The 27,503-nt window shown below is 40.7% G+C and overlaps 1 long non-coding RNA gene across 4 annotated transcripts in view; it reads right to left on the bottom strand.

The window, feature by feature from the left end:
• LOC144580318 (uncharacterized) overlaps positions 1-27,503 on the bottom strand; it is a 169,953-nt gene that overhangs the window by 45,549 nt on the left and 96,901 nt on the right. The window contains exon 4 of one of the 4 annotated variants that reach the window (XR_013529611.1): positions 9,523-10,660. The exons of 2 other annotated variants lie outside the window; for them this stretch is intronic. This is a non-coding gene — a long non-coding RNA (uncharacterized LOC144580318). Of the gene's footprint in view, positions 1-9,522; positions 10,661-14,018; positions 16,238-27,503 lie in introns of those variants that run through there. One more of the 4 variants, XR_013529608.1, reaches the window with a different exon arrangement.

The following is a 27,503-nucleotide window of genomic DNA, read 5'->3' as shown; positions in this document are numbered from 1 at the left end:
AAGATTTGGACTTTCTCCTGCATTTCACCTAGAAGCAAGTTTCTTGATAGATTAATCAGTTTTTTCTAAATTTTAATAATGGTGAAAGCAAATATTTCTTTTCTGGGCTGCCAGCTAACTCAGTCACTATGTGCTACTGTCTTCTAATTTTTTATTTTCTAGGGCCAAGTAGCCTTTGCTTTTTCAGCCATTTGACTTTGCAAGGTTGCCTAACTCAGGCCCTTGAACATATGTTTTTCGGAACTCTGAGTTTTTGGAAAAAGCCAGATTCATCTCGTGCAGCTTTAAGGACTTCCCTCAATAACTTAAATAGAGAAGAATTTGGCCAGGTACAATGCCTGTAATCCCTACACTTTGGGAGGCCAAGGCGGGTGAATCACAAGATCAGGAGTTCAAGACCAGCCTAACCAACATGGTGAAACCCGGTCTCTATACAAAACAATTAGCTGGGCATGGTGGCGCGTGCCTGTAATCCCAGCTACTCAGGAGGCTGAGGCAGAAGAATAGCTTGAACCTGAAAGGCGGAAGTTGCAGTGAGCCGAGATTGCATCTCCGTACTCCAGCCTGGGTGACAGAGTGAGACTCGGTCTCAAAAAAAAAAATAGAGAAGAATTTTAAAAATCGAGGAAAGTAATGCCAATTAAAGATAGGCCATTCATTCTGCATAAAGGGAATCATGATATTTTTATTTTGTGAAATATTGAATTAAAATTAAAACCTGTTTTTTTATATTCTCAGAGGAAAGGATAAGTAGGGTAAGTGTTGGCTTGGGCAGTGCTGACCCCAAGCAATTTGATGACGCTCATGGGAGTTGCTATTACAGATGAAAAGTGCCTCCCTGTTTTTAATGTTCTAACTGTTTTCAGCTCATCAGCTATCGTCAGTATTAGTGTATTTTATGTGTGGCCCAGGACAATTCTTTTTCTTCCCATGTGGCCCAGAGAAGCCAAAGGATTGGACACCCCTGCCTTAAGCTCTATGTCTCGATTCTCTGGTGTTGAAACTTTTGAAACTAAGAACACTCTTTCTGTCATGCACATAAAAAAGCCATGCTCTAGCAAACTGAAAGCCTTGGTTTTCAATACTGTTTTCTCAACACTGAGTTTTAAACCCCTATTTAGAAATGTAAGTGGTCAAAACCTGGATTCTTTGGTCCCTGCGTTTCCTTTATGAATCCCTTCTAGAAGCAGGACTTGCCCATGACTAAATGGGCAGAGTCCCAGATAACTGGAGCTTAAAGCAGGAAGGCCTCAGTTAACACATCTAAATTTTATGTTGCATTTTCGGCAATAGTCACTGCAGGATTACACATAGTAACAGACAATTATAAACAAACCAAATGTCATCAGCATGGGGATTGTTTAAATAAATTGTGTGACTTTATGTCTCTTTAAGGTAAGCTCAAATTGGGTAGAACTAACCCCAAGAATAATTATCACCATAACCACACAAAAATTATACCTGTTTAAAAAAAAAAAAGCTTTATTTGTGCTTTTAGGTGTAAACTTGTATTTTGATTCCACGGTTTGTGAAATATTAATCATCCACTAAAAGTCTGAGGTTGAGCTATAGCTATGAAGTGAAGTAGAAAGTTATTCATAATATATTGTGAAGTTTTAAAAGTAAATATAGGGATATTTTTAGATAACATAACTTCACTTTTGTGCTTTTAAAAAAGTTGATATATCGGCCAGGCACAGTGGCTTATACCTGTAATCCCAGAACTTTCGGGAGGCCGAGGCGGGTGAACTAGCCTGGCCAATATTGTGAAGATCCATCTCTGCTAAAAATACAATAGTTAGCCAAGTGTGATGGTGCACACCTGTAATCCCAGCTACTCAGGAGGCTGAGGCACAAGAATTACCTGAACCTGGGAGGCAGAGATTGCAGTGAGCCAAGATCATGCCACTGCACTCCAGCATGGGCAACAGAGCAAGACTGGATCTCAAAAAAAAAGTGGAGGGGGGGCGATATATCTTTATGTATATCTACAAAGCACACACACAATGCGTCTACACATACACGCACACAATGTGTGAGAACGCACCACATCATAATAAATGTCATTTCTACATGCTCCTGTATCTAGAAAACCCCATTGTCTCAGCCCAAAAGCTTCTAATGATGGTAAGCAACTTCAGGAAAGTCACAGGATGCAGAATCAATGTGCAAAACTCACAAGCATTCCTATACACAAACAACAGACAAACAGAGAGCCAAATCATGAATGAACTCCCATTCATAATTGCTACAAAGAGAATAAAATACCTAGGAGTACAACTTACAAGGGAAGTGAAGGACCTCTTCAAGGAGAACTATGAACCACTGCTCAGGAAATCAGACAGGACACGAACAAACGGAAAAACATTCCATGCTCATGGAATAGGAAGAATCAATATTGTGAAAATGGTAATGACCATACTGCCCAAAGTAATTTATAGAGTCAATGCTATTCCCATTAAACTACCATCGATATTCTTCACAGAATTAGAAAAAACTACTTTAAAATTCATACGTAACAAAAAAAAGAGCCCATGTAGCTAAGACAATCATAAGCAAAAAGACCAAAACTGGAGGCATCACACTACCTGACTTCAAACTATACTACAAGGCTACAGTAAACAAAACAGCATGGTACTGGTACAAAAACAGACACATAGGCCAATGGAACAGGATAGAGAACTTAGAAATAAGACCATACATCTACAATCATCTGATCTTTGACAAACGTGACAAAAACAAGCAAGGGGGAAAAGATTTCCTGTTTAACAAATGGTGCTAGGAAAACTGGCTAGTCATATGCATAAGACTGAAACTGGATCCCTTCCTTACACCTTATACAAAAATTAACTCAGCATGGATTAAAGACTTACATGTAAAACCTAGAAGTATATATACCCTAGAAGAAAATCCAGGCAATACCATTCAGGAAAAGATTAATAGGCATGGGAAAAGATTTCATGATGAAAACATTGAAAGCAATTGCAACAAAAGCAAAAATTGACAAATGGAAACTAATTAAACTAAAGAGCTTCTGCACAGTGAAAGAAAGTGTCATCAGCATAAACAAATGACCTACAGAATGGGAGAAAATGTTTGCAATATATCTATCTGACAAAGGTCTAATATCCAGAATCTACAAGGAACTTAAACAAATGTACAAGAAAAAACTAAATATTCCAATTATAAAGTGGGCAAAGGACATGAACAGACACTTCTCAAAAGAGGACATTTATGTGGCCAACAAACATATGGAAAAAAGCTCAACATCACCAATCATTAGAGAAACGCAAATCAAAACTGCAATGAGATACCATCTCATGCCAGTCGTTACTAAAATGTCAAGAAACAACAGATGCTGATGAGGTTGTAAAGAAACAGGAACACTTTTATACTGTTGGTGAGAATGTAAATTAGTTCAACCATTGTGGAAGACAGTGTGGCAACCCCTCAAAGACCTAGAACTAAAAATATCATTTGACCCAGAAACTCCATTACTGGGTATAGACCCAAAGGAATGTAAAAATAATTTATTATAAAGATACATGCACATGTATGTTAATTGCAGCACTATTTACAATAGCAAAGACATGGAATCAACCCAAATGCCCATCAATGATAGAATGGATAAAGGAAATGTGGTACATATACACCACAGAATACTATGCAGCCGTAAAAAGGAATGAGAACATGCCCTTTGTATGGACATGGTTGGAGCTATAAGCCATTATCTTCAGCAAACTAACACAGGAACAGAAAACCAAACACTGCATGTTCTCACTTATAAGTGAGAGTTGAACAATGAGAACACATGGACACAGAGAGGGAAACAACACACACTGGGGCCTGTCAGAGACGGGCTGGGAAAAGAGAGTATCAGGATAAATAGCTACTGCTTGCTGGGCTTTATACGTAGGTGATGGGTTGATAGGTGCAGCAAACCACCATGGCACACATTTATCTATGTAACAAACCTGCACATCCTGCACATGTATTTCAGAACTTAAAATAATTTTAAGATAAATAAATGTCATTTCTGAGTAATGGACATAGGCAAGGAAGCATTTAGGAAAGAAGTCAATTTTCCCATTTGCTTTATGCATTTCCATAGTGTTTGGAATTTTTTTTTCAAGCACAACATTTGTTTGCAGGAAGCATATTACAAGACAAGGGCAGAGAAGCAGTGGGGCAGGGGTTGGGGGTAAATGTACCCTTCACTGTCAGACAGGACACAAGATTCTGGCCTGGATGCATGCATCCCTTTATCTGGTTTGTGCCAGCCCATGGGCAGTCTTCACTGACCAGCCTGCCTTGGCCATTGGATACTCCACCTGAAGAAGGCAGGAGGGAGCAGTGGTGCAGATACTGGCTTGGGCTACGGAGTCAGACAGACCTGTGTCTGAAGCTTAGTCTGTGACTTGTTCACTTGTCAGTCGAGTCATGTTTGTTCTTTTATGAAATAACACCTACCCTTCAAACTGAGTAATAAATGAGATGTGCTGTGGGAGGTACCTGGTATAACAGCATCTGTTTAGTAGAAGATGGAATAAGAAGTCAGATAGGACAAATTACTGTTAACCTTGAGAAGTGTGCCTGCAGGGTGGTCACTGGCATTTTAAATGCCACCATTGGTGCCTTATTCTTTTTGTTTTCTTATTTTTCTTCAATGTAATAGCCCAAATCAACCCACATTGTGCACCTGGTAAAGGAGGCAACCAGAGTACATGAACAGGAGTGCATGTGCCCTGTCCTCAAAAGGGGAAACCTCCCAACAGGTGTACAGGTGTGTGTGTTACCGATGGGAGGAGGGGCATCAAATACACACAAGTCATAATGCTGCACTGTGCTGTTCTCAGTGTGGTCATGGGTTTGCAGTTCTTGCCACAGTGAACGGAGAAGTGGAGTAGAGTGGAAAAAGAGGCAGAGGAACTTTATTTAGGAAGATGAAGGTTCAGGGTAAGTAATCAGGAAAGAAATTAACTTGCAAAACAGACACCACAAAAATCACCCTCTGAGTTTGGGTAGAGGGCAAAATGGGAGAATGGAAGGAGATGGTGAAGCAGGCACACTGCTTTGGGCTCAGTAAGAATGAACACTCACACTTCTGGGAATTGGAGCCTTGCACAGAGCATGTACAGAGGCAGAGCTGAAGGCAGAGGAAATCTGGGCCACCCACGCCCACACCTACCATGACCTCTCACCTTGAAGCCTCAGGAAAGGGAAAATCAATGTGCTCCCGAAGTGCAGGAGCCCAGGGTTTGGGGCTGGAATTTGACCCATGCAGAGTGTTTACTGATCTGGAGATGGATAGGTTCAAATGAGCTCATCTTTATCTTGAGAGGAAATTAGGCAGCCCAGACCCAGACAAAGCCACATTTTATTCAATGAAAATTTACCACCACCCCACCCTCCCAATGCACACAATATTACATGAAACATCTGCCTAAGTAACCTAATCCCCAAAGGTTGGTTCTAAAAGATCAACAAATAGGAACTTATGAGCTTAGAGAAAAACAAAAAAAAATATTTCAGAATATCTTACATTTACCCCTCATGCTGATCTGTTTCCTCTTTTTTTTTCACAGTTTGCAAATATTGACTAAGTTCAAGGGTAGTGGTATAAGGTCTAACTTCAGAGTTAGCAAGAGGTGAAATACTTAAGATGGTGCAATCCTGTCCTAATGAAGAACATATTAGATCCCAAGGTTGGTTTATGGTCAGTTCTTGTTCCTGCCCCAGTTGATATTTGTTTTATCAAGTCAGGAACTATTTTTGTCATCATTGTTAATCTTCCTCTTGCCAGATCTGTTTCGGCCGAGGGCATGCACTTGAGGTATGTTAGAAGAATGGAGTGCAGTATTGTGGGAAAGAATTATCACTAATTCTGTCTGCCTACAGCTTCCTCAGCCCTGTTCATCTGATCTCAATTCCCTAAACAAAATTATAGATGGAAAGTCCTGTTAAGTCCATGACCTGGTTCCAGAAAGTAGATTTTTGAGCTGAAAGAGCAAGATCACAGCATTCCCATGATGAAAACAGGTCTTTGTTATGTTGGAAAGAATTTTGACTTTTCCGTCAGGTGAGATCTTGACAGAATATTTTGCCAGTAAAGAGTCTACCACTAAATGGGTAGGTCCAACACTGTTAGGATCATCTTTGGCCTCAATATTATGAAGATCTGACCTGAAGGACTCCTGAGACCTGTCCTAAGATGTCTAGTAGTTCTAGCTGGAACCAGAATGAGCTGGCATTTCTGACCCATGGGCTTTGAAAGAACATAGATACTGGCTCAAATCTTAATTTTTCCAAGCCTCAGTTTCTTCATGTATGAATATAGTCATGACAGTGTTCTCCCTGCAAGGTTGTTATGAGGATTAAATGTGGTATTGTATCTGAAATCATTTAACAGTGCCTGTTGCTTAAAATGGGATTAATATGTTTTAGTGTCCTTCCTTCCGCTCAGCCACTCCAGCTGCTGGTGTATCCCCTTTCTCTGCTGCATACATTTGACATAGTGGAACAAGGCCAATAATGCTTGAGGGGATACCATCCTAGTTAGAATGAATAGAGAAAAGGAAAGGTTGAACAATGTGCAGAACATCGATATTCCCTTTAAACTTGTCTAAGCGTAAATCACTGGGGCTCCACTGACATTTGAAAGAATGCAAATATGTAAATAAATGTATAGTTGTGTGACTGTTTCCTAGACCTGGACACACTCCACCCCTAAAAAAAAGTCTCCATGTGGAGACCTCTGTTTGGGGAGATTTTTAATTTAAAAGTCATACGGATGATCACATTATTATTTTGAGTATCAATAAATGGACTCGGTTACCAATGAACTGATGAGTTTCCTGGATAATTTTTCAAAAGAGGTGATATTCTTTTAGCCTCATAGCAGCCTCAGCTGCTATGTCCTTCCTAGAGTTCTACCCATTAATAACTCTTGTTCAAGGTATTACATCTAAAATATCTAGTAGTTTCTGTGACATTTAGCTATTTCCACTCTTAGCAATGGTTGGAATCCACCATGCTATATCCTCTTGTTCGATATCCTGAACTCTCCAAAGTGCTTCAAAACAAACTTGCTTTTTAACTTTTAAATAATTCGGCTATTTACAAAGTAGATGGCCAAACACAGGAATATACACATTTAGTATAAGCCAGTATACAACGATTCTAATAGCAATAATTATTTCCATATTCAATGCAGTCAATTCTTCAGTCTATGCAAACTGGCAACACGCAAGATTAGCATGAACAATACAAGCACTGGAAATGTACTATATTTATATGTGACTCTGGAGATCAAACATGTCAACCTTGAGAGGAAATAACGTATTTCTGACTCTAGCCTTTGTTTCTCCACTCTGGATACTCCCTAGTATCACCAGAGCTAGACTGGAGGAACAAATGGGAAAAACCCTGGATGATACTTAATAAATATCTGGAGAATTAATGTGTATTTCAATCTATTTTTTCTATGTGTTAGGAACAAACAACTAGAATATCCAATAGAAATGAAATAGTAATTAAACCTACAAAATATTAGGAACAAAGCTATAAATAAACAACTAGAATATATAGTGGAAATAATGTAGTAATCAAACCTATAAAATATTAGGAATAAAGCTATAAAACTCTAAAGCCATAAAGACCTAAAAAATAGATACAGACAATAATGATGATGATAATAATAATAATAATAATAGTAACTATCATTTCATGTGTTATTTTAATGTTCCAGGAATTCACTCAGATTTTTACATAGGTGATTTCTTTCATTTTCTGGGAAATTTCATGAGGCAGTTAATGCTACTGTCATCCTCTAAAATTTGACTGGAATTATCCATCTCAGCTTACTGCAACCTCTGCCTCGTGGGTTCAAGGGATTCTTCTGTCCCAGGCTGAGATTACAGGCATGCGCCACCACACCTGGCTAATTTTGTATTTTTAGTAGAAACAAGTTTTCTCCATGTTAGGCTGGTCTCAAACTCCCAACCTCAGGTGATCTGGCTACCTCGGCCTCCCAAAGTGCTGGGATTACAGGCATGAGCCACCATGCCCGGCCTATCGTCATTTTTCAAAACAAGGAAACTAGGATATAGCGAGATAAGGCAATTTTTCAAATGAAAACATGCAAAATGATAAATATACTTATTTTTCCTAATTTACTCAATAACTTTACTTGCAAATTAATGCAATGAATTTACTCTATAAATTAAAGTAATCCTAGTTAAATTTCAGAGGACTGTTTATAGATGTTAGCACAACTATTCTAAAGTTCATGAAAAAGAGAAAATGCTTCACACAAAACCCAAAAAACACTGGTAAAAAAGGAAATCAATTTTAAAAACATTAAAATTATATTAAAGTTCATTGAGGCTGACAGACGCCTACTTGCAACAGAATCTGACACATAGAAGACACTCAACACATATTTGAAGAATAAATGCATATTTTATCTATTGTTTCTAAGATTTGCCCCAATAGATATAAAAACAAAATATATAAACACAGTAATTAAATATGTATTATAAATACAAGAATTGAGGGAAACAATTCAAGGAAGTAGATTAGAAAATCCAGAAACAGGTTAGGCACAGTGGCTCACATCTGTAATAGCAGCCCTTCGGGAGGCTGAGGTAGAAGGGTTGCTTATGGCCAGGAGTTCAAGATGAGCCTGGGAAACATATCAAGGAGACTCCATCTCTATAAAAAGAAAAACTAAATAAAACAAAACATTAAAAAGTTAGCCAGGTATGGTAGTGCATGTGCATGCCTATAGTCCCGGCTACTTGGGAGGCTAAAGCAGGAGGATTGCTTAAGTCTAGGAGTTTGAGTTTGAAGTGAGCCATTATCATGCCATTCTATTTTAGCCTGGGTAACAGAGTAAGGCCCTATCTTGGAAAGAAAAAAATAGGGGAGGGGAGGGAGGGGAGAGGAAGAGAGAGAAGTGGAGGAGAGAGGAAGTGAGGGGAGGGAAGGGGAGGGGAGGGGAGGGGAGGGGAGGGGAGGGGAGGGGGAATCCAGAAACAAATACAAGTAAACATAGAAATTTAGTCTGTAATAAAGATTACTTTCCATTCAGCAGGGAAAAATAAACCATTCAACAAATAGCATAGGAATAATTTGCTAATGATATGAAAGAAATAAAGTTAGATTCACATCTCATGACATATATAACAATAAATTATTGACAGAAGGTTGAAAATATATATTCAATACACAAGCACACATAAACATATAACACGTATATGAAGCTTCTGGAAAACTAATTTAATTATCTTGCAGTTTAGAAGACATTTTAAACAAAACGAAATCCAGAAGCCATAAAGAAGTAAAATAAAAGATATGGCCACATAAAAGTTACATCTCAGCTACAATAACAATCAAAGCATGGGAAAAGTTAGAGAAAATAAGCAGAGAGAAAATGTATATTAAGTATATATAGACTATCAAGTCTTTATGCATTAAATATACTTATAAGTCAATTAAAAAATTATATCATTCAGTGGTAAAATGCGCAAAGGGCATGAATAGTCAGTAGGGAAGAAATAAAAATGTCCAACGAACATTTGAAAATACGGGCCAGGCATGGTGGGTCACATCTGTAATCCCATCACTTTGGGAGGCCAAGGTGGGCAAATCACTTGAGGTCAGGAGTTTGAAACCAGGCTAGCCAATGTGGTGAAACCCTGTCTTTACTAAAAATACAAAAATTAGCTAGGCATGGTGGCGCATGCCTATAGTTCCAGCTACTCAGTAGGCTGAAACAGGAGAATTGCTGGGACCCAGGAGGCAGAGGTTGCAGTGAGCCAAGATTGCACCACTACACAGCAGCCTGGGCAACAGAGTAAGACTCCATTTTGGGGGGAAAAAAAAGAAGAAGAAGAAAAAAAGAAAAGCTACTTAACTTCACTGGTAATCAGACAAATGCAAATTACAACATAATACCATTTTTGCCAATTAGATTTGAAAAATAGAAAATATTGATATTATCCAGTTTTGACAAGGGCATGAAGAAAAGAACAGTCTCACACACTATATTGCAAGATTATAAATAGTAGGGCTTTTTAATCAAATAAATTGACTATAGTTCTGGTACAATTACTAGATCATATTAAATTTTGACAAATAGTCATAAAATGCACAAAAAATATACACATCTTCATTAAAACATTGTTTTCAAATGCAAAAATAAGATCTTTCAGTAGATAAACGATTAATACCATAAAATGATTTATATAATAAGTAGATTCTTATAAATCAACACAAAAAGACCTTCCAGGCAAATTATTAACTAAAAAAGGCTAGGAGCTGAATAATGTAGTATTATATTTTGTTGATTCTAAACATCGTTTTTAAAAATATCAACACTTGGCCGGGCGCAGTGGCTCAGGCCTATAATCCCAGCACATTGAGAGGCCGAGGCGGGTGGATCATGAGGTCAAGAGATCAAGACCATCCTGGTCAACAAGGTGAAACCCCGTCTCTACTAAAAATACAAAAATCAGCTGGGCATGGTGGTACGCGCCTGTAGTCCCAGCTACTCGGGAGGCTGAGGCAGGAGAATTGCCTGAACCCAGGAGGTGAAGGTTGCGGTGAGACGAGATCATGCCGTTGCACTCCAGCCTGGGTAACAAGAGCGAAACTCCACCTCAAAAAAAAAAAAAAAAAAATCAACACTTTTGAAATTGTGATGCATCATGCAATCAACAGTGTTTAATACTTAGTAGCATCTTTTTCTTCTTAGTAGAACATAAAATGATAGGATGTCTTATAATTGTATCTTAGATATGATAAAATACAGTAAATCGCATGATCCCATAAAATACACTTATTTATATATTAACAGAATAAGTAATTGAGAATTTACCTGATGCCTTCCTTGGGTACTAGTCTTAAGAGGAAATGAGAAGAGGGAGGAGGAAAATTTTCTTCCTTTCCCTTTAAGGGCAGCCTGGCCTTTGCATTTTTGAATTTGGCCCATTCATTCCAGGGGACTCTACAAACCTTAAGCATCACATCTGTCGGTTAATAGCACTGTCCCGGAGAAAGAAGGGATGGAGGCTTTCGCGCCGAAACAGGAAGGGAGGGACGCATATCAGCTCGAGGTCCTTGTGCCCAGGAGGAGATGGGAATTCAGGGTTTGGGTTAGGAGCAGGAAGAAAACTGCTTCCCAGAAGCAAGAGGGGAGGGAGAACTGCTGCATGGTGACTGTGAAACAGGGTGATAAGTATGTTCATTGAAGGCAGAGGAAAAGAGGTCTGCCGCCAAGTCGTCAGGATGGCAGAGGTGTCCCAGTAGAGTCACCTTCCATTACTAGCCTTTAGTGTTATAAGTAGGAAGCAAGGGGACAAGAAACACAATTGACTAGAGACCCAAGGTCCATCCTCAATCTTCCTGGGTCCCATAAACCCTGGGGTTCTTGATCAACCTCAAGGGAGAAACAGAGTCCCCTTAGATAACTGAGACTAGACATGTAGCCAGCAATGGTGGGTAGGGGCTGGGACATGTTATAAAAGAAAATGTCCTCTTGTTTGCTTCTGATCTGGACCAATTTTTACAAGAGATAGATTAGAAATATATATATATAGCTAGATATATCACTAGGTGGTAGATCAGTAGCACCATCTTAATGTTTAACACATGTATTGAGCTCATCTTTGCACTCAGCTGGGCCCAGGGGAAACCACAGACAGGATGAAGTCTACAGTCAAGGAGTTCGTGGTCTACAAGGTGGTAAACCTTCCAGAAGCAGAGCAACTTGGTTGCATGTGTCCCCCTTTCCTCCCAGGTAAATTTGCAGCTCCCTGCTGGTTGCTGCCACCAAGTGACTTGGCAGCAGGTGTGGCTTCTCCAACTTAGAACCTGAAACAGTGTGTTTTAGGAACCTTGAAGCTGCAGTTTCACTTGAACTGTGTGCAGTGGCCCCAGCATGGCCTGTGTGAAATTGCTGTCTGGGAAGCAGCCACGCCACTTCTCAAACAGATACTGAGAGTTGTCTGAGAAGAGTCATTTCACTCGGGGGGCAAAAGGCCTCTGTAGCCACAGCTACAGTGAAGCTGCAAGATAGTTTTCCCATTCATTCCTTCAAAAAATATTTGTTCTAGCCTTCACAGCAATAGTGATGTACAATAAATATAATTCTTACCCTCATGGAGGCTATATCCATGTGGAAGAGATAGCTGTTCACAAACACTAAAGAACTGCATCAACTAAAAGGTTTTTAATTAGTGAAGGAGCTGAGTAGTATGAAGAAAAGGAACTTAGGGAATGAAGCGGAAGTTCCTGGAGCCGGGCAGGAGCAGGCTGACTTCCCCGAGAAACTGACTTAGCACTGAACTCTAAAGGTTGAGTGGTGGCCTGTCACCAGAGAGGAAGGAAAATGGTACTAGGTCCAGGGAACAAGGAGTGCAAGGGCCCTGTGTTTGAGGAAATGGAGAGGATTTGAGGGCTTGAAAGGAGACTTGCTCTGGAGCCATGGAGCCAAAAAGAAGATGTTTCCAAGACAGGATAAAGTGACTGGGAGTATTGATTGGAGGAGGAAAAACAGTAAGTTATTTTCTTCACTTTACCAGATAGATAAAATTGGCTTACATTCACAGAGAAAAGGAAAGAGATTTACAAGTGACTGACCTGCTTCATCTCAAAAAAATTTTCAAAAAAAAAAATACTTCTATGTGAGCAGCAGCACCAAGTGCTTGATCACTTGGTGTAAATCAAGATGCTGCAGTCATTCTGCCATTATTCTCTCAATCCCCAGATCTTATCAAAAGTCATTTCGTTGTCAATTCATCTCCCTTACATCATTGAAATCCATTCACTTCTCTCCAGCCACTATGTCAGTACCTTGGTTCATGGCACCATCGACTCTTATCTTAGCATCTACAATGGCAACAAATTGACAATATTGTGATTGGCTTCCCTATCTTTAGCCTTTCTACTCCACATCCATTCATTCCTCTGCACCGCATCCAGAGGTGATTTTTCTAAAGCATTATTCTGTCCCTGTATTCAAAATCTAGTGTGTCTTACCATTGCTCCAAAATGAGGCTCAAACTCCTCACCATGGTTCTTAATATCCCTTCTAATCTATCTGTCTCTCCTTACTTCACTTCCATTCTCTACTCCTGCCATAGTAAGCTACTTGTCCCTTTTTGTTCAGTCTCATGGCCATCCTCCACCCTACTGCTGTAATCAATCCATCTTTCGATATCACATCTGTGACTATGGTATTTCCCAAATTAAGACTGATCTGGGGTTCCTTTTCACTTCAGTGTTATGTTTGATTCCGTTAACATAGCAGACAAGACTCCTTAAGATATAACCCCTACCATTTTCTTCAGCTGTATTTTCTACTACTTTCTCCCTTCGTTCTAATTACTGTTCTTCATGTCCCTATAATATTAAATTGCTTGTGATTCCCAAGACATATGCTGTCATTTCATGCCTCAATACATTTGCGTAGATTCCCTCTGCCAGGCTGCTTTTCTTATTTGCTGCTTGAACTCTTTGTTACTCCTTAAAACATTATTCAGATTTTGAATACGTGAACCTAGAATATAATATCAACCCAAACTATCAATCAAGTATGAGAATAATGACTTCAACTGTACTGATTCAAAAGCTTATTTTTTATACTTTCTTTTTGAAAACTTTTACCTGAGATGTATTCCAACAGGATGAAGGTAAAAACCAAGAAAGAGGAGGATGTGGAATAAAGAAAGAGTAAAACAAACTAAAAAGTTATATAAAGGACAGGTGGACAGCTGTGCAGCTGGCTGAGATGAAATCATTAATAGTTCAAATCAGAATAGGAACCCAATGGTTCCAAAAGAGACGTCTTGAGAATTTTTTTTTTTAATTCTGCAGAATAAGTAAGAAGGTGGGAGCTACTTGTGAAATGATAAGAAAATGGATGCTCCTTTTCATAATAAGGAAAGCAAATAGAAACTCTAGGAGGATTCTAAACATAAGAAAGTATAATTAAAGAAATATAAAATGTAGCATGAGTTCAGACAATCAATTATTTACAAGAGAAGATCATTCATTTTAGAAAACTATAGACCATGCAAACACTAACCAAAAGAAGCTGACACAGTAATACTAATATCAGACAAGTAGGCTGATAAAAGAGAATAAAAAGAAGTTTAAGAAAGAATCATTTTAATATTAACTCTAGAAATATTCTCCCTCAAGTAATATAGAGTTCATGCAAGCAAGTAAATGATAGGAGGACAGGCAATTTGCTATTAGGTGTAATGCTAACACCTAAAACGGTGCCTGAGAATACATCAGGGAATTGATAACTATTTATTTAATGAATGACTTTGAACCAGTAAAGAAGAAAATATTGTTCTGGCACTGCCTGGCTCGGGAGTGTCCAACATTTACAAATTGTATTAATAGAAATGCTGTTTGCTAGGTTTTTTTTGTTTTTGTTTGTTTGTTTACCATTGAGAAGCAACACATGGACCTAACAGAGAAGACTAAGAAGATGATAACAGAGAATAATATGAATGTTATCAATCTTGACAATGAAAAAGCAAAGCTATGACTGACCAAAGTTAAGAGGTAGAGGTAGAAAGTGGCGCTATTAATACATCCACCTTGAAAGTCAGAAGACACAGTCTAAAGGTGATAGAATTAGAACCAGAACTAGAGATTTAAAGGTGATATTTGAAGTTACAAAGGAAACTATGACAAGGAGCCCCCTGAATTGCTATGAAACTTCTCTCTGTTATGTCCCACCCCTAAGTGATTTTAAGCAGTCTCAAAGATTGAACTATCATCTATGCACTGACAACTCCCGAATGTGGAGCTTCTGCTGGATGAACTCCCAGACTCTTATATCCAACCATCTATTCAACATTTCCACGTGGATGTCTACTAAACATTTCAAGTTTAACATACCCAAAATGGAACTCCTAATTTCTCTACCTAGTTAGTCAAGCCTATTCTCCCCACAGTCTTCCCTGACTGAGTAAACTCAATTCTATCCTTCTAATTGCTGAGACCAAAAACTCTGGACAGGTCTTTGATTTTCTTTTTCTCTCACATCTCATATCTGACTCATCAGCAAACCTTGTGGGCTCTAACATTCAGAACTGCATCAAGATGCCAGCACTTCCCACCTCTCTATACAATGCTGATCTAAGCTATATTATTCTCACCTGATCTCCCGGCTTCTGCCTTTGCCCCATTCTACAACATATTCTCAACACAGCAGCTACAGTGATCCCTTTAAAATGAGAGATCATGTCATTTCAAAACCCTTCTTATTTCAAAAGCTAGTCTCACTCAGTGTAAAAGTCAAAGTCTTTCCCATGGCCTCAAGGCTCTATATAAGTGGACCCCATGATCTCTCTGACTCCATCTCCCAATCATTCTCTTCATCCTGCTGTTTTAGTCATCCAGGCCTCCTTGCTGTTGCTCAAACACACGGAGAACATCCCAGCCTCAGAGGCTTTGAACTTGCTATTCCTGTTATCTGGGATGTTCAACCCTCAGATATCTACATGGTTCCGTTGCCCAATTCCTTCTAGTCTCTGATTAAATGTCACCTTATTTAGGAGACATTCCTTGATGATCCCATCTGAAGTAGAAACTCCCACCCTAGAATTTGACCCTAGTCTGTCTGGCTCCATAGTTTGTGCTCTTAACTACTACATTATCTGGTCTATGAAGCTCTCGGGTTTCTTTCATATTCTCTATCATATGCCCATCACCTAGGTTTTCCACAACAAAGGAGAACCTGAGAACTGTCCCTGCAAGCAATAATCATTCCCTGTTAGAAACTGAGAGGAAGAAGGAAAATTGCAAGCACTGATAATAATTTTTTTTCCTGGAAAGAAAAGAGTGAAAATTTCCCTCCTAGTATAAATAAGAGAAACAAAATGCATGGGAGGAAAATGTGTTACTAACTGTAGGAAGGGGAGAATGGAAGGCAGCTTTAAACATCTCTGCATGAGGGGACTCCAAGCCATCAGTATTACATTCTACCTTGGAAGACCATGATATGTAACTGCTATCATCCACATGGAAGATCCCTCAATCATCTCTTAGAATTACAGCAGCCACGTGCTAACGTCTCAGGGAGACCTCTCGTCTTCATAGATAAGTACACTCTCTTCAATTCTGCATGGCAGGCAGTATTTGGGCAAGTCTCAAGGTACCCATTAGCTGGTGCGCATGTCTTGTATAGTCCTCTTACTTTAAACATGGGCAGAACCTGTGAAGGTGATGAGAAATCACTTCCATGAATAGGTTACATTACATGGCAAAGGTGAAGATATTTTGCAGATATAACTAAGGTTCCTAAGCAATTGACTTTGAGTTCATCAAAAGGGAGATTATCCTGAGCGTGCCCGGCCTAATTAGCTAAGCTCTTAAAGGAGAGTCTCCCGCTGGCCTTTGTTGCTGAAAAAGCAAACAATCATGTGTGAACTGCCTGTAAGGGGTGCCATGGCAAAGGCTTGACGGCAGCCTCTAAGTACTGAAAGTGGTCCCTACTCACCAGCCAGGAAGAAAACAGGGACTTTAGTCCTACACAATAAGTGAACCCTGCCAACACCTGGAGAACTAGGAGGAGAATCCCATGACTTACCTCTGATGACAGCCCTGGCTGACACCTTGACTTCAGCCTGGTGAAACCCTGAGCTGAGGACCCAACTCACCAGTACCAAGACTCCTTCCCATTGGAAATGTGGAGATAATCAATGTCTGTTGCTTTAAGCCACTAAATTTGTGAGAATTTGCTACAAAGCTATATAAAAGCACTGCATACTACAATGTCAACGGCAGTGTCTGTTTAGATGGGGTTGCCCTTGTGAGGAGTCACTAGAGCCTAAAGGGTTACAGCCCTGGGAACCCCAGCCCAAGAGGGATCAAAGGTGACTGGTCAGGGGGATCCTATTTGAGGCAAAGGGATGCTATGAGACTGTGAAGGAAGGCTTGGTGCTCAGTGACTTGGACAGGATACGAGCTGGGTTTACCAAGCACTTTGCAGAAATGAGAATGAAAACAAGCAAATTCAAGTGCAGAACAGAGTCTTGAAATGTTATCAAACCAGTAATGCAATAGGTTGAATGAAGGCTAGGAAAGAAGAGCAGAAATCACAATAAAAGATCATTGTCATTATGCTTAGTTAACATGGGATATAGAATAAGACAGAGCTGGGTTCAAATCCCCCACCCAATCTCTTAGCTCTTAAACAAGTGACTTGACCCACGGTTTTATCTTTTAAAACAAGCTTCAAAACACCAGGTTGCTGTGATAATTAAGAGAGCAGGTATAAACTCTCTAGTACAAAGCCAGGTATACAATAGATACCTAATAAGTGATAATTATCACTATATGATCATAAAATATTGCCATATATATGCATTTTCTATGGCTTTGTAACAAATCGCCACAAATTTGGTGGTTTAAAGTAACGTAAATTCATTAAGGAATGTGGGCATGGGCTAGTTGGGTACTCTCACTTTAATAGGGGTAATTTTCCCCAAACACAGGACACACAAATCAGGCTCATTTGGGAAGCACAGTCCCAGCCACAGTGATGGCAATGCTTTCCTTAGAGATTCCTGCCCTCCATACAGGAGTGATGGAGGGAGGGTGGGAGTACGGAAATGAAAGGGGATAGGGGAAATCCTGACCAGTCCTCATGAAACATAGCATCAAAAAAAGTATCAGAGAGAGAACAGAGCCTGAGTCAGGGTCAAACCCCTCTCCCATCTCTCTGCTCTGCATCTGAAGCTGTGTGTCTTACTATTTAATGGAACTCTCTAATCGAACAGTACTTAACTCCTCAGCAGACAGTTATTATTTCTTACACCATTAAGTTCACTGTTACTTGTAATTGTGTAATTCTGAAAGGTTAACATAGGCTCTTCCAGGGCTGGTTTCCCTGCCCCAGTGAGCGGGGTCCATGTCCCTCTGAGGACTTGCCTACCTTCACTGAAATATTCTCCCTGGGTCTGAGGCATGGGAAATATTCAGAGAAGGCAGACATCAGCCTGGTTCCGAGCACCAGTGTCTCTGCAGTAACTTTGACACTCCTCACAGTACAGAGCACGAGGGCTGCCTCATAAATCCTGACTGGCTGGTTAATCAACTCACCTGCCCCCACCCTGCAGTGTACACTGTCTAAACCAAGAGCACCCGTTTGCGAGTTCTCTGTGCCCCATGCTCTGACACCCATCTCATCATCCCCAGGCTCCCATCAATGCTGGGAAACTCATGGAGCAAGAAGGCCTGATTATTCCTCTCTCATGGGTAAGTTTATAAATCAGATTAGTGATAGGATTTAAGAGGAAAGCCAGGACTTCTGAATCCTTGTCCAACCTGCTTATTACTCTATCACACTTTCTATGCAGGGTCTGTGGTCACGATCATCTATTTCCTTCTTCATCCTGGGTCGTCTGTTCATGTCTTCCCATTCAGTACACTGATACTCAAACCACAGAAGTCTCCCAAGTGCTGCAGAGAAAGGGAGCTGATCAGAGAATTTTGCTTTGCCTCCTCCTCCCGCAATCGGGCCGGTGCTGTGGACATGCAGCTCGGGCAATCGCACAGAGCCCTGTGCTCAAGAGGGTCCCACATTTACTTTACTCCTCTGCTGTTATCCTCTTGAAGCTTAGTGATTTTTGAACAAGGTGTCACATTTTTATTTTGAATTGAGCCCCACAAAATTATGTCACTGGTCCTGTTGGAAATAAAGATACAATGAACTTTAACATACTTTTGCAAATTGGAGGAAGACTAGAAATCCCCTTATTGGCCAGTTGAACATCAGGCATTTGTTGTAATTCAGTGTCATATCAGCGCTACCTTCAATTAAACTAGGTTGACTTTATTGGCCTGCAGACAAACGAAGTAAACAAAAGGATGTGTAGGAACGGCATGTAAAACATCACAGGATGGCACCTCACAACGGAAGGATTCCTGAAAACTGCTCTCGGCTCCTTCCATCCACTTCCATCCTGGACTCCTCTCTACTCCCTACACACCCCCTTCTCCACTGGAGCTGTGTCATTGACAACATTCCCTTGAAATCTCCTCCAATATATCTTGGCATGCCGGTTCTTTCCCTCATCTCCTATTGCTCATCTGTGTTTGTTAAATATTATTTGGCACATAGGAAGCTCTTCAAAACAAGAGACTTGGATTGCAGGGGATGGGCGCTGGGCTTGTGAGTTGCGCAGGAATGAGGCTGTGCTGGCGCTTCCCTCATTCCTCATCCCTCCCCCTCCCACATCAACACCATTACACACAAATGTGTTGAGAAAGAAAAGCACCAGGGCCATAAATACCTTTAGGAAAGAAGGCCTGGTAGCTTGCCTAGATTTAAAAACTTGGATTGTGAAAGTGGCTAGAACTGAGGCTGTCGAATTCCCCTTCTTGTTTTCTAAACTTGTCTCTCTCCTTTGCATTACAACCAGAACCTTCGCCAAGAAACTCTACCACTGGCCAGGGTCTAGAGGCACATGCTCTCTAAACAACTGATCCCTGAAAGTCCCCAGTGTGAAAAAGTAAAGCAATCACATGAAGGAGCATGGCTCTCCAGCCACAGGTTCTGCTGCTCTCACGGTGTTTAATGAGCAGAACTTCTGATACCAGGGCACTTTTCTGGGATCTATGTGGAAGAAGGAAGTGGATTTCTGATTGAGAACTCCCAAGCTCCAGAGCAATACCCACACTCCCCCACTCTCAGAATCGTGTTTCTGATCTTGACAGTGACAATCCCATGCATATAAATAACACTTCCTATTTCTCAAGACACTTATTAAGGCAGCATCCTAGATGATCTTCCTGGCACCCTGGAGAGATAAGTAGGGTAACCCTTATTCCCATTTTACAGAAGCAGCAGCTGAGTCCCAATGATACTCACCCTGTGCCAGAGGAAACTTAGCCTCACACATGTAGCGGCACATTTGAAACCATCATCCTGGCTTCTGTTTAAAGACTGAGTTCTCGTGGCAAAATGTAATTGAGGAGAAATATTTTTTCCTTCGACTGTCAAAGCATTGGCAATCATTTCCCATTTCCCTCTAATTTTTAGGCGCAGGCCTGCCCCAATGAGGCCACGCATTCTCTAACTCAACACCGTTGTAAAAGATGCAATGGCTAGGTAAGGCAACTCACTGAAAGCAGGAAGGAGTTTTTAAGGCTAGAGAAAAAGAGACTGGAAAAAGAGGAGGGGGCTGGAAGAGCAGAGAGTGGCACTGATTGAGAAGAAAAGGGGGAAATTATCCCAATTCTAGCACTGCTGGAAAATGGGAAAGTTATTGCTGCACAAAGACCCTCTTGAACCGCCTGCCTTCCAAAATTTCTACTGCACTCTCTGCAGTTACTTGTGTATGGCAGAAGCAGCATCTTTGTATTATATGAACAGTCTGCTTCATAATCAAATACCATCTGTCGCTACATCTGAACTTGTTTTCAACATCTGTGCGTTCTGGTCTTAACAAAGCTTTAAAAACTAATTCAAAAACTTTCATGGATCACTGACTAAATATGTACATTGACCATCTTTCCACATTGGTTTGCAATGTTTCTTCTATAGGTGCCTCCCTCTGCCTGGGAAGAGTGAAGACATATACGCTTGGAGGCTTTATTAAGCTTATTTTGTAATGGCCTTGGGTAGCCAAGTGCAAGAGAGGGACACTTGCTTATGCACCGAGAGGACCCATCATATTCTTCCTTGGTGCCAATACGGTCCCCTTCTGCCAATGAGAAACCTGTAAGTTGATCAGCTACCATACCCCAATTACTCAAAATGACACTACAGATAAAACGGCAACCAAGGGGAGAATCAACTGTATGGCTCATACGCAGCTAAAGTGTGTTTGAACAAATGGTGAAGTAAAACCATGAGAGCTCTCGGGAGGATAAGGACGCTGTTACTTTGCACATGCTTCAGAAATGTGAAGTACATCTTTACAGAACTTTTGGCCAACCCCCTGGCAGATGTTGACCAGTTTTGCTTATGTATACATCCGTTGCAGAACACTAAAACAGAGATTGGAAATTTTAATTTAGTCAAGGCAGTTGGGCTAAAATGATGGCTTTTGTTGAAACCATTAAATAGAGCTGCCTAATGAAGTACAGTACAGGGCTGGCAAACAGAGCCCTGATGGGAAGCGGCCGCTTCCAAGCAGGAGAGAGGGAGGGCAGCGGCCGTGGGGGTCTCAGAATGCAGGCAGCATGGCGTCCTTGGACAGAGTGCCAGAGGTGTTGGGGGAAGAAGGGATGGGAGCTAGGGAAGTGAGGAGACACTGACACTGGTGAGTGTGTGTGTGTGTGTGTGTGTGTGTGTGTGTGTGTGTGTGTTGGGGCCAAGAAGGGTTTTATTTTGGAAATATTCTCTTGTAAGTTTCAGCTGCACATTTGTAAGGACTTATGGGCCAGTAGAGAAGTGTGGTGTAGTGAGCAGGTGCACGGTCCCTTGAAGGTGAGTTGAGTGACTTGGGAGCACAGAGAAGGGAGGACAGTGGGAAGTTGTGAGGCTGGGAGCCTGTGGGAGGGTTAATGAGTCCAGTGATTGATTCTGCTGCTTCAGTACACTTGCCCTTCGTAGGCTGCCTGACGGCAAGTAGCCATTAGGTGTGCCCGGGCTATTCTTCCTTTCCCACTCTGGGTCAAACGAGGCAAAGCACAGCTAACCTCAATATTGATAGAAACCCACTTTAGCATGATGGGGCTGACTGATAATTATTTAGAGGACTGGACATTGACTTCTTGCACAATGTGGAATCTATTATGGAACAAGAGACTGTGTGTGTCTTTCTACAGTTTTCCTGTTTTAGTGGGAGTTTGTAACCATGTGACCATTTAATACTCTCTAAAAGTCCTATATGTTTAAAAACACACACACAATACTATATTTTTGTGAAGATGACTATTATTATTAAGGTAAAATTATTTTCAGTATGTAAACAAATGAACTGTGCTCAGTAAACACCTCTTTTTGGCCAGGCATTACCAAAAACAGAGGGAGATTCGGCCCTTGTTTCCCTTGTAGGAAATAGAATGAAATAGCAGTTGATTTTTGTCAAACAACTGCTTATTTTGAACGCCACCAAAGGAACTGGTTGATAATTGTTTGAAATTATTGTGTGAGACTACGTGGATGTTGGTATTCTTTTCTAAGCTGGCTTGTATGTATAGACATGGCCCTAGGCATCAAACAAACAAGCAAACAAAAACACATACACACATGCAAGCATGTTCTAGCTATTTAGTATGGGGATGTGCATATGTCATGCTGCTGTTTGTTTTCTGTCAGGGAGATGATCAGACTCTTAACTCTTCCAGGGAAACTGACAAAAGCCCTGGATTAAACCTGGAAAGTTGTTTGTTCTAGAAAAGATTTCCAGCCTCCTGGCACCCTGTTATAACCCCTGGCATCCTGTAACATTCATTTTGTACACAAACAGAGGGGTTCACTGACCCCTTAAAATCACTCTGTAAACTCAGAATGTCTGGACCCCAAAGCCGGCAGGCACTGCTGCAGGACAGTGAAAGTTCTAACATCCACTTTTAATTCCAATTTACTCTAGAGGCTTCATAACTATAGAGATATATTAATCTCACACAGTTATATATGTGAAAGTCAGTTCTCTTTGGTGAAGAACTGTTCATGCTCCACTCAGGTAAATATTGAAATAGGTACTTTAAAACGTACTCACTGACAACCTGGGATAGATGACCAAGAGAGTTCTGGGTGGGACAGGGAAACCAGCATGGAATCAAATATGTGCTAAAATATTTACATTCTAGCTTTTAAAAATTGATTATTTTACCCACTATGCAATGGAGATTTGTCTATATTTTTCCCTCTGCTCCTGATAAATATCCAGATTTAACTTAAAATGAAGAAATTTCTAGGAGGTAGAAGTAAAGGGAAACAAGGAGAATTACAACTAGATGTTGTACAATTTTTGTCTCTACTAAAGGGAGAACAGCAGATGCAATTTTGAAAGCCAAATTGTTGGAAAAGGGGGTGAGAAGAAAAATCAAGACTCAGTTAACATTGATGATCACCCTGATGTACAGTTTCCAGTTCATTTCTCTTTCAGATGACATGGAGGCAGTAAGTGCCATTGCTCTTAGAGGGTTTGCCAGTATTTCTGTGAGAAATCTCCATCTTTTCTGCTGGAGGTTTGCTATAACTTGGCAATTGGTAAGCACACTGGGCTGAAGCGTGGCATACACATTGCCGGTCCAGATGCAATTTTCTGTTGCAATTACCAAAAATGAAATCAAAGAAGCTGCTTGGGGTTTTAGTTTATGGGGTGTTGGTGAAAGGGGAATATTTGTATCTCTATTTTCTTGCACACTTTTACTCCTTGATTTTGTTCATCTTTATCTCAGATTAACCTCATGTTAGAAAAGCTCGAGTTGAAACGTACTCCAAAAAATCGAGGTAGGTTTCATTTCAGAATGCATTTTGTTATGATACAAATGGTGTTTAGGTATGGTTTGTACTAGCAAAAGCTGAGAGCAGAAGGTATCCCCTCTTCCTAGGTATAAGGCCTTTGGATTTTCCCCAAGTGTTTCAGAACTCTCCTCATTCCCGTGTTTTTCCCCACGTTTCTTCAGGTTCTCTGAGTGCCCTGCACTTTGGTCTGCACTGGTTAATTGGTGAACAGAGACCCCTTCTGTGGAAACTATTCTGTACCAGGCCCCACATATGCTATCCACTCTTGCCCTACTAATGTGCAAACCCAAAAACCACTCGACTAAAGAGACACGTTTCTTTAACCATTGGCTACACAGATACTTCAACTGAATTGACTAAATCAGCTGATTCCTATGATTTTGTAGGCTTGAAGTCACACTATTTGAGGCATGCTGAATAAATATTTATGAAATGAAATGGGAAGGAAGGGATCACCTGAGCCATCACTAGCTTAGTAAAAGACTCTTGGATTTGAGGATGTAACATTTTTCATTGACTTCAACAAGATAGACTGTGTCAAAGAAATTGAGTTGCTTTTTAAAGATAAAGCTCTAACTTTTTCATGAACTCAGTTTTTCTCAAACTGAGGATGAAAAACCCCAGGAAAAAGGATAGCAGTTGACTTCTGTGGGAGCCTGGCACATAAGTTTACAGTAAATATTGATTGGAGAGGAAAAAAAGGAGCTGCAAGAAACAGACTGTGAAATTAGGGAGAGCTCTAAGTCATTGTGCAACTTGGAGATGTATCACCATGCCTTTTGCTGTAAGGCAGCGCTGGATACTTTCACTCAGGGAATCCCAGGCAATAGGGAATTCCTTAGAATCCCTTCTCATCTTGATATTGGAATCCAGGGGAAACTTTAATAAGATCAAAGGACTTCAAGGGAAGCAAGAAAAGGAGGGCACCAAAATACCTTGGCTTCTCCAAGACAAGAGCTGTCTTTTCTCAACTGTGTGGTCTGACTAGGTTTCAATATTGAAATGCTCATGAGAGAGGATGAGGGTCCCCCTTGAATCCCTGGAAACTCTCAGTCGTCTGGCCTCCAGGGAATTCTTCCATCAGAGATTTACCCATTCCTACATTGATTCACTATTTTATACTTTCTCCATTCCATTCTTCAAAAAAAAAAAAGAAGAAAAAGGGGGGAAAAAAAAAACCCAGAAGAACGAAGAGAGAGAGCGAAGGAAAAAACAGCAACTCTTGCACATATTCATGGGCTTCCATTTTCTTCCTGACCTCAAAGATGGCTCCTCCAATCACCTTGTTCTCTGACATGCTGAGCTGAAAGGCATTTGAGGAGTAGCAGAAAGAGAAAAACCTTGGCATTGCTGACAAGACACACTGCAGCATCTGGGGTGCTCCTCGGAGACCTGTGGCCAGGCTAACCTGGCCTCATTTTGCTGAGCTTGCAAAACCTGGAGGATGAGGTCACATTTGGCCATGACTATAAATAGACATCAGTGACAACTAAAACCAAGAGGGAGCTTTGCCTCTGATTCACAGACTGACATCTCTGAACAAAGGAATGGGGCATGCATCATTATCTAGAATTCTCAAGAAAAGCAAAACACTCTGGAAGGTATTTTGGTGCCCTCTTTTCCTTGCTTCCCTTGAAGTCCTTTGATCTTATTAAAGTAGCCCTTGGATTCCAAAATCAAGATAAGAAAGGATTCTAAGGAATTCCCTATTGCCTGGGATTCCCTAAGAAAAAGTTTCCAGTGCTGCCTTACAGCAAAAGGAGTGGTGATACATCTCCAAGTTGCACAATACTTTATGCAACTTTATGTAATACATTATCTATTCACAGTGAGACCTAACACGGTAACCTGCCACCCCTACTGTCCTCAGAGTTACTTATATTGCACATCACTCACTATCTTCTAAGAGCCCACCCTTAAGTAACTACTTAGGAGGGCTGAACAAGAGTGAAATTGCTTCCCTCACTTCCAGCACAGCCTGTAAGAACCAGAGTCCAACCATCTGAAGCACCTGTTCATAGGCAACTCAGCAGACCAAATCAAAGAGAATTCACACGAGGAGCCAAGGTTCTTCCATTTTATGGAGTGGTAGGATCGGCTGCCTGTGAGTCATCCTTCCATTTTCCCAGAAGCACAAGCTGCTACTGCTCTCTGAGACTGAACTCTCCTTCACCTGAACAGCAGTGTCAACCTGCCTCGGTGAGAAAACCAGAGCCCAAGCCCCGATTTCTAACATTAATAACAGTAGCTGAGCAAAGTCTGTTCAATCAGAAAATGTAAGTTAAAACTCTAAAAAAATGCCATCTGGACTAGGAAAACATGTCATCTTTCAGACTATGCATGGCATCAGTGTTTTTCTTTTCACAAATTTAGCACTCTGCCTCCTCCCCCCGGCTGCCTCCCTCTGCCTCCCCCTTCACCCTCTCCGCAGCTCTGTCATTTGAGAAGCCCTGTCTTCACTTTGCTTTGTATTTAATTTTTCATATCATTCTCAGGACAGATCACATATTTGTTGTGATTTATTCAATACCCATCTCTCTCCTCTGACTTGGGAGAAGGCTATCACCTTCCCCTCCTGTTCTAGAAGAATCTGCTAAGTCCACAATTTGTAATTTTTGTCATAATCCATGTGCTTAAACAGTCAGGGAAGACCGTCTCGAGATTCTGCAGGTCCCCGAAGCTGCCTGCCACCCATCCCATCCATGATCTGCCCGCTCAGGTTTAATCCTAAGGAGGAGGCAGGGTGAGCCTGGAATGAGGACCTTGCTATAAAACCTCATTGAAAACGTGAAACTTATTTATTTATTTTTGTTTACTCCCTAAAAATGAAGGTATTTATATTTGCTGAAATGTATACAGCTGTGTTTAGCCCATTTATGCTGGAATTTGCAATCTTTGTGTGTGAAAAATCAGACCTTACTGATGACCTTCAGCAGTAGAATATAAATAACTCCCACAAGCTTAGCATTCCAATAATGGACCACTAGGCATAAATGAGTTAAGGTTTGCCCCAACATGCTGGGGACACTGAAGTAGTAGAAAATTAAACTTCTCTTTTGCTGCATTTAATCATAATGGCTCACTTAGTAGTAGTATTGGCTCCATCTCCAAAATGGCAGAGTATTCATATTTAGAGAGACTGACAGACAGACAGAAATAGAGACAGAGAGAAAAAAGGAATACACCCAAACTACTGATGTAGGTCAGTTGTTTCTTAATATTTGTTTTGGTAAGAGATCTCAAGAAACCAAATGGGGAAAAATCCATGATCTGTATGTCAGCAAATATTTATGAGACTCAGTCATGTTGCAGAATCCCGCTGGGGAAACCAGAAAGAATAACCCTCAATACATCTCTTATTATAAAAGACCCAGATGATGCCCATCACAAGCTAGCATAGCAAACAAGGGACCAAGACACACCTTGTTTTGTTACACATATTACTTTCCACCTTGCTCATTATTAGGTAGGCACGTGTTTTAAGTTCTCTTAATGGAAGGCAAATCACATAATGGCAAAATCCATCACCCTAACCCCAATGACACAGGCCAACAGGACGAGGATTCCCAATGAATTACATATATGGATGGTCACCTGGACTGGACAATCTCACCATGCAGACCAGGTAACTCTCTGTGATCCTATGAAGGAAAGGCCATGAGGAGAGCACTCAGGAATTCCACCCACTCTTTTCCCATCTCTGTTGGCATCTCTCAAATGACTGACATGCCACCACAGTCCCCCCATGCTGACACGCATATAATAGGACTGTTTGGCCAAGGCTGTATCATGATGTGCAAGCTCCCGGCTTCTGTGTACCCCTAATGTTTTGGTTTACAATCCATTTTAAGCCTCTCACTTGTTACTGTTCCCCAGTTTGACTTCTCTGTGACTTGTATTCTTCAGCGATGCTCCTTTCTGCTAAGTCATGGGAAGCAGAATCTGGGTACCTTGAGGTTTCCTTTTGTTTTCATGCTTAGAGTCTTCCCACTTCATTTTTTTAGAACCCTTGTCAATTCACGAGATGTACAGAAAAATCAACCCTGCTACTGAC

This window comes from Callithrix jacchus, chromosome 19 (assembly GCF_049354715.1).
Source record: "Callithrix jacchus isolate 240 chromosome 19, calJac240_pri, whole genome shotgun sequence".
Classification (NCBI taxonomy): domain Eukaryota; kingdom Metazoa; phylum Chordata; class Mammalia; order Primates; family Cebidae; genus Callithrix; species Callithrix jacchus.
Note: the sequence above shows the minus strand (reverse complement) of the source record. Positions and strands in the feature narration are given on the sequence as shown.